Source organism: Ambystoma mexicanum, chromosome 4p (assembly GCF_040938575.1).
Source record: "Ambystoma mexicanum isolate Mex_15411 chromosome 4p, UKY_AmexF1_1, whole genome shotgun sequence".
NCBI lineage: Eukaryota > Metazoa > Chordata > Amphibia > Caudata > Ambystomatidae > Ambystoma > Ambystoma mexicanum.
The window spans coordinates 68303315-68315601 of NC_090927.1; positions in this window are offsets into that span (position 1 = coordinate 68303315).

Consider the following 12287-nt stretch of genomic DNA (forward strand, 5'->3'; position numbering starts at 1 on the left):
ACATTCACAATTCTATCTAAGTGTGGACATGCTAACATTCACAATTCTATCTAGGAGTGGACATGCTAACATTCACAATTCTATCTAAGTGTGGACATGCTAACATTCACAATTCTATCTAAGAGTGGACATGCTAACATTCACATTCTATCTAGGAGTGGACATGCTAACATTCACAATTCTATCAAAGAGTGGACATGCTGACATTCACAATTCTATCTAAGTGTGGACATGCTAACATTCACAATTCTATCCAAGAGTGGACATGCTAACATTCACAATTCTATCTAAGTGTGGACATACTAACATTCACAATTATATCTAAGTGTGGACATGCTAACATTCACAATTCCATCTAGATCCAACGCAGGCCAATATTCATAATTCTATCTAGGAGTGGACATGCTAACATTCACAATTCTATCTACGAGTGGACATGCTAACATTCACAATTCTATCTAAGTGTGGACATGCTAACATTCACAAATCTATCTAAGAGTGGACACGCTAACATTCACAATTCTATCTAAGTGTGGACATGCTAACATTCACAATTCTATCTAAGTGTGGACATGCTAACATTCACAATTCCAACTAGATCCGACGCAGGCCAGTATTCATAATTCTATCTAAGTGTGGACATGCTAACATTCACAATTCTATCTAAGAGTGGACATACTAACATTCACAATTATATCTGAGTGTGGACATGTTAACATTCACAATTCCATCTAGATCCGACGCAGGCCAATATTCATAATTCTATCTAAGAGTGGACATGCTAACATTCACAATTCTATCTAGGAGTGGACATGCTAACATTCACAATTCTATCTAAGAGTGGACACGCTAACATTCACAATTCTATCTAAGTGTGGACATGCTAACATTCACAATTCTATCTAAGTGTGGACATGCTAACATTCACAATTCCATCTAGATCCGACGTAGGCCAATATTCATAATTCTATCTAGGTGTGGACATGCTAACATTCACAATTCCATCTAAGAGTGGACATGCTAACAGTCACAATTCTATCTAAGTGTGGACATGCTAACATTCACAATTCTATCTAAGAGTGGACATGTTAACATTCACAATTCCATCTAGATCCGACGCAGGCCAATATTCATAATTCTATCTAGGTGTGGACATGCTAACATTCACAATTCCATCTAAGAGTGGACATGCTAACAGTCACAATTCTATCTAAGTGTGGACATGCTAACATTCACAATTCTATCTAAGAGTGGACATGTTAACATTCACAATTCCATCTAGATCCGACGCAGGCCAATATTCATAATTCTATCTAAGAGTGGACATGCTAACATTCACAATTCCATCCAAGAGTGGACATGCTAACATTCACAATTCTATCTAAGAGTGGACATGATAACATTCACAATTCCATCTAAGAGCGGACATGCTGACATTCACAATTCCATCTAAGAGTGGACATGATAACATTCACAATTCCATCTAAGAGCGGACATGCTGACATTCACAATTCCATCTAAGAGCGGACATGCTGACATTCACAATTCTATCAAAGAGTGGACATGCTGACATTCACAATTCTATCTAAGTGTGGACATGTTAACATTCACAATTCCATCTAGATCCGACGCAGGCCAATATTCATAATTCTATCTAAGAGTGGACATGCTAACATTCACAATTCTATCTAGGAGTGGACATGCTAACATTCACAATTCTATCTAGGAGTGGACATGGTAACATTCACAATTCTATCTAAGTGTGGACATGCTAACATTCACAATTCCATCTAGATCCGACGCAGGCCAATATTCATAATTCTATCTAAGAGTGGACATGCTAGCATTCACAATTCCATCTAAGAGTGGACATGCTAACATTCACAATTCTATCTAAGTGTGGACATGCTAACATTCACAATTCTATCTAAATGTGGACATGCTAACATTCACAATTCCATCTAAGAGTGGACATGCTAACATTCACAATTCTATCTAAGTGTGGACATGCTAACATTCACAATTCTATCTAAGTGTGGACATGCTAACATTCACAATTCTATCTAGGAGTGGACATGCTAACATTCACAATTCTATCTAAGTGTGGACATGCTAACATTCACAATTCCATCTAAGAGTGGACATGCTAACATTCACAATTCTATCTAAGTGTGGACATGCTAACATTCACAATTCCATCTAGATCCGACGCAGGCCAATATTCATAATTCTATCTAATTGTGGACATGCTAACATTCACAATTCTATCTAAGAGTGGACATGCTAACATTCACAATTCTATCTAAGTGTGGACATGATAACATTCACAATTCCATCTAAGAGCAGACATGCTGACATTCACAATTCCATCTAAGAGCGGACATGCTGACATTCACAATTCTATCAAAGAGTGGACATGCTGACATTCACAATTCTATCTAAGTGTGGACATGTTAACATTCACAATTCCATCTAGATCCGACGCAGGCCAATATTCATAATTCTATCTAAGAGTGGACATGCTAACATTCACAATTCTATCTAGGAGTGGACATGCTAACATTCACAATTATATCTAGGAGTGGACATGCTAACATTCACAATTCTATCTAAGTGTGGACATGCTAACATTCACAATTCCATCTAGATCCGACGCAGGCCAATATTCATATTTCTATCTAAGAGTGGACATGCTAACATTCACAATTCTATCTAAGTGTGGACATGCTAACATTCACAATTCTATCTAAGAGTGGACATGCTAACATTCACAATTCTATCTAAGTGTGGACATGCTAACATTCACAATTCTATCTAGGAGTGGACATGCTAACATTCACAATTCTATCTTAGAGTGGACATGCTAACATTCACAATTCCATCTAGATCCGACGCAGGCCAATATTCATAATTCTATCTGAGAGTGGACATGATAACATTCACAATTCCATCCAAGAGTGGACATGCTAACATTCACAATACTATCTAAGTGTGGACATGCTAACATTCACAATTCTATCTAAGAGTGGACATGCTAACATTCACAATTATATCTAAGTGTGGACATGTTAACATTCACAATTCCATCTAGATCCGACGCAGGCCAATATTCATAATTCTATCTAAGAGTGGACATGCTAACATTCACAATTCTATCTAGGAGTGGACATGCTAACATTCACAATTCTATCTAAGAGTGGACACGCTAACATTCACAATTCTATCTAAGTGTGGACATGCTAACATTCACAATTCTATCTAAGTGTGGACATGCTAACATTCACAATTCCATCTAGATCCGACGTAGGCCAATATTCATAATTCTATCTAGGTGTGGACATGCTAACATTCACAATTCCATCTAAGAGTGGACATGCTAACAGTCACAATTCTATCTAAGTGTGGACATGCTAACATTCACAATTCTATCTAAGAGTGGACATGTTAACATTCACAATTCCATCTAGATCCGACGCAGGCCAATATTCATAATTCTATCTAGGTGTGGACATGCTAACATTCACAATTCCATCTAAGAGTGGACATGCTAACAGTCACAATTCTATCTAAGTGTGGACATGCTAACATTCACAATTCTATCTAAGAGTGGACATGTTAACATTCACAATTCCATCTAGATCCGACGCAGGCCAATATTCATAATTCTATCTAAGAGTGGACATGCTAACATTCACAATTCCATCCAAGAGTGGACATGCTAACATTCACAATTCTATCTAAGAGTGGACATGATAACATTCACAATTCCATCTAAGAGCGGACATGCTGACATTCACAATTCCATCTAAGAGTGGACATGATAACATTCACAATTCCATCTAAGAGCGGACATGCTGACATTCACAATTCCATCTAAGAGCGGACATGCTGACATTCACAATTCTATCAAAGAGTGGACATGCTGACATTCACAATTCTATCTAAGTGTGGACATGTTAACATTCACAATTCCATCTAGATCCGACGCAGGCCAATATTCATAATTCTATCTAAGAGTGGACATGCTAACATTCACAATTCTATCTAGGAGTGGACATGCTAACATTCACAATTCTATCTAGGAGTGGACATGGTAACATTCACAATTCTATCTAAGTGTGGACATGCTAACATTCACAATTCTATCTAAGAGTGGACATGCTAACATTCACATTCTATCTAGGAGTGGACATGCTAACATTCACAATTCTATCAAAGAGTGGACATGCTGACATTCACAATTCTATCTAAGTGTGGACATGTTAACATTCACAATTCCATCTAGATCCGACGCAGGACAATATTCATAATTCTATCTAAGTATGGACATGCTAACATTCACAATTCTATCTAAGAGTGGACATGCTAACATTCACAATTCTATCTAAGTGTGGACATGCTAACATTCACAATTCTATCTAAGAGTGGGCACGATAACATTGACAATTCCATCTAGATCCGACGCAGGCCAATATTCATAATTCTATCTAAGAGTGGACATGCTAACATTCACAATTCTATCTAGGAGTGGACATGCTAACATTCACAATTCTATCTAAGAGTGGACACGCTAACATTCACAATTCTATCTAAGTGTGGACATGCTAACATTCACAATTCTATCTAAGTGTGGACATGCTAACATTCACAATTCCATCTAGATCCGACACAGGCCAATATTCATAATTCTATCTAGGTGTGGACATGCTAACATTCACAATTCCATCTAAGAGTGGACATGCTAACAGTCACAATTCTATCTAAGTGTGGACATGCTAACATTCACAATTCTATCTAAGAGTGGACATGTTAACATTCACAATTCCATCTAGATCCGACGCAGGCCAATATTCATAATTCTATCTAAGAGTGGACATGCTAGCATTCACAATTCCATCTAAGAGTGGACATGCTAACATTCACAATTCTATCTAAGTGTGGACATGCTAACATTCACAATTCTATCTAAGTGTGGACATGCTAACATTCACAATTCCATCTAGATCCGACGCAGGCCAATATTCATAATTCTATCTAAGAGTGGACATGCTAACATTCACAATTCCATCCAAGAGTGGACATGCTAACATTCACAATTCTATCTAAGAGTGGACATGATAACATTCACAATTCCATCTAAGAGCGGACATGCTGACATTCACAATTCCATCTAAGAGTGGACATGATAACATTCACAATTCCATCTAAGAGCGGACATGCTGACATTCACAATTCCATCTAAGAGCGGACATGCTGACATTCACAATTCTATCAAAGAGTGGACATGCTGACATTCACAATTCTATCTAAGTGTGGACATGTTAACATTCACAATTCCATCTAGATCCGACGCAGGCCAATATTCATAATTCTATCTAAGAGTGGACATGCTAACATTCACAATTCTATCTAGGAGTGGACATGCTAACATTCACAATTCTATCTAGGAGTGGACATGGTAACATTCACAATTCTATCTAAGTGTGGACATGCTAACATTCACAATTCTATCTAAGAGTGGACATGCTAACATTCACATTCTATCTAGGAGTGGACATGCTAACATTCACAATTCTATCAAAGAGTGGACATGCTGACATTCACAATTCTATCTAAGTGTGGACATGTTAACATTCACAATTCCATCTAGATCCGACGCAGGACAATATTCATAATTCTATCTAAGTATGGACATGCTAACATTCACAATTCTATCTAAGAGTGGACATGCTAACATTCACAATTCTATCTAAGTGTGGACATGCTAACATTCACAATTCTATCTAAGAGTGGGCACGATAACATTGACAATTCCATCTAGATCCGACGCAGGCCAATATTCATAATTCTATCTAAGAGTGGACATGCTAACATTCACAATTCTATCTAGGAGTGGACATGCTAACATTCACAATTCTATCTAAGAGTGGACACGCTAACATTCACAATTCTATCTAAGTGTGGACATGCTAACATTCACAATTCTATCTAAGTGTGGACATGCTAACATTCACAATTCCATCTAGATCCGACACAGGCCAATATTCATAATTCTATCTAGGTGTGGACATGCTAACATTCACAATTCCATCTAAGAGTGGACATGCTAACAGTCACAATTCTATCTAAGTGTGGACATGCTAACATTCACAATTCTATCTAAGAGTGGACATGTTAACATTCACAATTACATCTAGATCCGACGCAGGCCAATATTCATAATTCTATCTAAGAGTGGACATGCTAGCATTCACAATTCCATCTAAGAGTGGACATGCTAACATTCACAATTCTATCTAAGTGTGGACATGCTAACATTCACAATTCTATCTAAGTGTGGACATGCTAACATTCACAATTCCATCTAAGAGTGGACATGCTAACATTCACAATTCTATCTAAGTGTGGACATGCTAACATTCACAATTCCATCTAGATCCGACGCAGGCCAATATTCATAATTCTATCTAATTGTGGACATGCTAACATTCACAATTCTATCTAAGAGTGGACATGCTAACATTCACAATTCTATCTAAGTGTGGACATGATAACATTCACAATTCCATCTAAGAGCAGACATGCTGACATTCACAATTCCATCTAAGAGCGGACATGCTGACATTCACAATTCTATCAAAGAGTGGACATGCTGACATTCACAATTCTATCTAAGTGTGGACATGTTAACATTCACAATTCCATCTAGATCCGACGCAGGCCAATATTCATAATTCTATCTAAGAGTGGACATGCTAACATTCACAAATCTATCTAGGAGTGGACATGCTAACATTCACAATTCTATCTAGGAGTGGACATGCTAACATTCACAATTCTATCTAAGTGTGGACATGCTAACATTCACAATTCCATCTAGATCCGACGCAGGCCAATATTCATATTTCTATCTAAGAGTGGACATGCTAACATTCACAATTCTATCTAAGAGTGGACATGCTAACATTCACAATTCTATCTAGGAGTGGACATGCTAACATTCACAATTCTATCTTAGAGTGGACATGCTAACATTCACAATTCCATCTAGATCCGACGCAGGCCAATATTCATAATTCTATCTGAGAGTGGACATGATAACATTCACAATTCCATCCAAGAGTGGACATGCTAACATTCACAATACTATCTAAGTGTGGACATGCTAACATTCACAATTCTATCTAAGTGTGGACATGCTAACATTCACAATTCCATCTAAGAGTGGACATGCTAACATTCACAATTCTATCTAAGTGTGGACATGCTAACATTCACAATTCTATCTAAGTGTGGACATGCTAACATTCACAATTCTATCTAGGAGTGGACATGTTAACATTCACAATTCCATCTAGATCCGACGCAGGCCAATATTCATAATTCTATCTAGGTGTGGACATGCTAACATTCACAATTCCATCTAAGAGTGGACATGCTAACAGTCACAATTCTATCTAAGTGTGGACATGCTAACATTCACAATTCTATCTAAGAGTGGACATGTTAACATTCACAATTCCATCTAGATCCGACGCAGGCCAATATTCATAATTCTATCTAGGTGTGGACATGCTAACATTCACAATTCCATCTAAGAGTGGACATGCTAACAGTCACAATTCTATCTAAGTGTGGACATGCTAACATTCACAATTCTATCTAAGAGTGGACATGTTAACATTCACAATTCCATCTAGATCCGACGCAGGCCAATATTCATAATTCTATCTAAGAGTGGACATGCTAACATTCACAATTCCATCCAAGAGTGGACATGCTAACATTCACAATTCTATCTAAGAGTGGACATGATAACATTCACAATTCCATCTAAGAGCGGACATGCTGACATTCACAATTCCATCTAAGAGTGGACATGATAACATTCACAATTCCATCTAAGAGCGGACATGCTGACATTCACAATTCCATCTAAGAGCGGACATGCTGACATTCACAATTCTATCAAAGAGTGGACATGCTGACATTCACAATTCTATCTAAGTGTGGACATGTTAACATTCACAATTCCATCTAGATCCGACGCAGGCCAATATTCATAATTCTATCTAAGAGTGGACATGCTAACATTCACAATTCTATCTAGGAGTGGACATGCTAACATTCACAATTCTATCTAGGAGTGGACATGGTAACATTCACAATTCTATCTAAGTGTGGACATGCTAACATTCACAATTCTATCTAAGAGTGGACATGCTAACATTCACATTCTATCTAGGAGTGGACATGCTAACATTCACAATTCTATCAAAGAGTGGACATGCTGACATTCACAATTCTATCTAAGTGTGGACATGTTAACATTCACAATTCCATCTAGATCCGACGCAGGACAATATTCATAATTCTATCTAAGTATGGACATGCTAACATTCACAATTCTATCTAAGAGTGGACATGCTAACATTCACAATTCTATCTAAGTGTGGACATGCTAACATTCACAATTCTATCTAAGAGTGGGCACGATAACATTGACAATTCCATCTAGATCCGACGCAGGCCAATATTCATAATTCTATCTAAGAGTGGACATGCTAACATTCACAATTCTATCTAGGAGTGGACATGCTAACATTCACAATTCTATCTAAGAGTGGACACGCTAACATTCACAATTCTATCTAAGTGTGGACATGCTAACATTCACAATTCTATCTAAGTGTGGACATGCTAACATTCACAATTCCATCTAGATCCGACACAGGCCAATATTCATAATTCTATCTAGGTGTGGACATGCTAACATTCACAATTCCATCTAAGAGTGGACATGCTAACAGTCACAATTCTATCTAAGTGTGGACATGCTAACATTCACAATTCTATCTAAGAGTGGACATGTTAACATTCACAATTCCATCTAGATCCGACGCAGGCCAATATTCATAATTCTATCTAAGAGTGGACATGCTAGCATTCACAATTCCATCTAAGAGTGGACATGCTAACATTCACAATTCTATCTAAGTGTGGACATGCTAACATTCACAATTCTATCTAAGTGTGGACATGCTAACATTCACAATTCCATCTAGATCCGACGCAGGCCAATATTCATAATTCTATCTAAGAGTGGACATGCTAACATTCACAATTCCATCCAAGAGTGGACATGCTAACATTCACAATTCTGTCTAAGAGTGGACATGATAACATTCACAATTCCATCTAAGAGCGGACATGCTGACATTCACAATTCCATCTAAGAGTGGACATGATAACATTCACAATTCCATCTAAGAGCGGACATGCTGACATTCACAATTCCATCTAAGAGCAGACATGCTGACATTCACAATTCTATCAAAGAGTGGACATGCTGACATTCACAATTCTATCTAAGTGTGGACATGTTAACATTCACAATTCCATCTAGATCCGACGCAGGCCAATATTCATAATTCTATCTAAGAGTGGACATGCTAACATTCACAATTCTATCTAGGAGTGGACATGCTAACATTCACAATTCTATCTAGGAGTGGACATGGTAACATTCACAATTCTATCTAAGTGTGGACATGCTAACATTCACAATTCTATCTAAGAGTGGACATGCTAACATTCACATTCTATCTAGGAGTGGACATGCTAACATTCACAATTCTATCAAAGAGTGGACATGCTGACATTCACAATTCTATCTAAGTGTGGACATGTTAACATTCACAATTCCATCTAGATCCGACGCAGGACAATATTCATAATTCTATCTAAGTATGGACATGCTAACATTCACAATTCTATCTAAGAGTGGACATGCTAACATTCACAATTCTATCTAAGTGTGGACATGCTAACATTCACAATTCTATCTAAGAGTGGGCACGATAACATTGACAATTCCATCTAGATCCGACGCAGGCCAATATTCATAATTCTATCTAAGAGTGGACATGCTAACATTCACAATTCTATCTAGGAGTGGACATGCTAACATTCACAATTCTATCTAAGAGTGGACACGCTAACATTCACAATTCTATCTAAGTGTGGACATGCTAACATTCACAATTCTATCTAAGTGTGGACATGCTAACATTCACAATTCCATCTAGATCCGACACAGGCCAATATTCATAATTCTATCTAGGTGTGGACATGCTAACATTCACAATTCCATCTAAGAGTGGACATGCTAACAGTCACAATTCTATCTAAGTGTGGACATGCTAACATTCACGATTCTATCTAAGAGTGGACATGTTAACATTCACAATTCCATCTAGATCCGACGCAGGCCAATATTCATAATTCTATCTAAGAGTGGACATGCTAGCATTCACAATTCCATCTAAGAGTGGATATGCTAACATTCACAATTCTATCTAAGTGTGGACATGCTAACATTCACAATTCTATCTAAGTGTGGACATGCTAACATTCACAATTCCATCTAAGAGTGGACATGCTAACATTCACAATTCTATCTAAGTGTGGACATGCTAACATTCACAATTCCATCTAGATCCGACGCAGGCCAATATTCATAATTCTATCTAATTGTGGACATGCTAACATTCACAATTCTATCTAAGAGTGGACATGCTAACATTCACAATTCTATCTAAGTGTGGACATGATAACATTCACAATTCCATCTAAGAGCAGACATGCTGACATTCACAATTCCATCTAAGAGCGGACATGCTGACATTCACAATTCTATCAAAGAGTGGACATGCTGACATTCACAATTCTATCTAAGTGTGGACATGTTAACATTCACAATTCCATCTAGATCCGACGCAGGCCAATATTCATAATTCTATCTAAGAGTGGACATGCTAACATTCACAAATCTATCTAGGAGTGGACATGCTAACATTCACAATTCTATCTAGGAGTGGACATGCTAACATTCACAATTCTATCTAAGTGTGGACATGCTAACATTCACAATTCCATCTAGATCCGACGCAGGCCAATATTCATATTTCTATCTAAGAGTGGACATGCTAACATTCACAATTCTATCTAAGTGTGGACATGCTAACATTCACAATTCTATCTAAGAGTGGACATGCTAACATTCACAATTCTATCTAGGAGTGGACATGCTAACATTCACAATTCTATCTTAGAGTGGACATGCTAACATTCACAATTCCATCTAGATCCGACGCAGGCCAATATTCATAATTCTATCTGAGAGTGGACATGATAACATTCACAATTCCATCCAAGAGTGGACATGCTAACATTCACAATACTATCTAAGTGTGGACATGCTAACATTCACAATTCTATCTAAGTGTGGACATGCTAACATTCACAATTCCATCTAAGAGTGGACATGCTAACATTCACAATTCTATCTAAGTGTGGACATGCTAACATTCACAATTCTATCTAAGTGTGGACATGCTAACATTCACAATTCTATCTAGGAGTGGACATGCTAACATTCACAATTCTATCTAAGTGTGGACATGCTAACATTCACAATTCTATCTAAGAGTGGACATGCTAACATTCACATTCTATCTAGGAGTGGACATGCTAACATTCACAATTCTATCAAAGAGTGGACATGCTGACATTCACAATTCTATCTAAGTGTGGACATGTTAACATTCACAATTCCATCTAGATCCGACGCAGGACAATATTCATAATTCTATCTAAGTGTGGACATGCTAACATTCACAATTCTATCTAAGAGTGGACATGCTAACATTCACAATTCTATCTAAGTGTGGACATGCTAACATTCACAATTCTATCTAAGAGTGGGCACGATAACATTGACAATTCCATCTAAGAGCGAACATGCTGACATTCACAATTCCATCTAAGAGCGGACATGCTGACATTCACAATTCTATCAAAGAGTGGACATGCTGACATTCCCAATTCTATCTAAGTGTGGACATGTTAACATTCACAATTCCATCTAGATCCGACGCAGGCCAATATTCATAATTCTATCTAAGAGTGGACATGCTAACATTCACAATTCTATCTAGGAGTGGACATGCTAACATTCACAATTCTATCTAAGTGTGGACATGCTAACATTCACAATTCTATCTAAGAGTGGACATGCTAACATTCACAATTATATCTAAGTGTGGACATGCTAACATTCACAATTCTATCTTAGAGTGGACATGCTAACATTCACAATTCCATCCAAGAGTGGACATGCTAACATTAACAATTCCATCTAAGAGTGGACATGCTAACATTCACAATTCTAATTTAGAGTGGACATGCTAACATTCACAATTCCATCTAAGAGTGGACATGCTAAC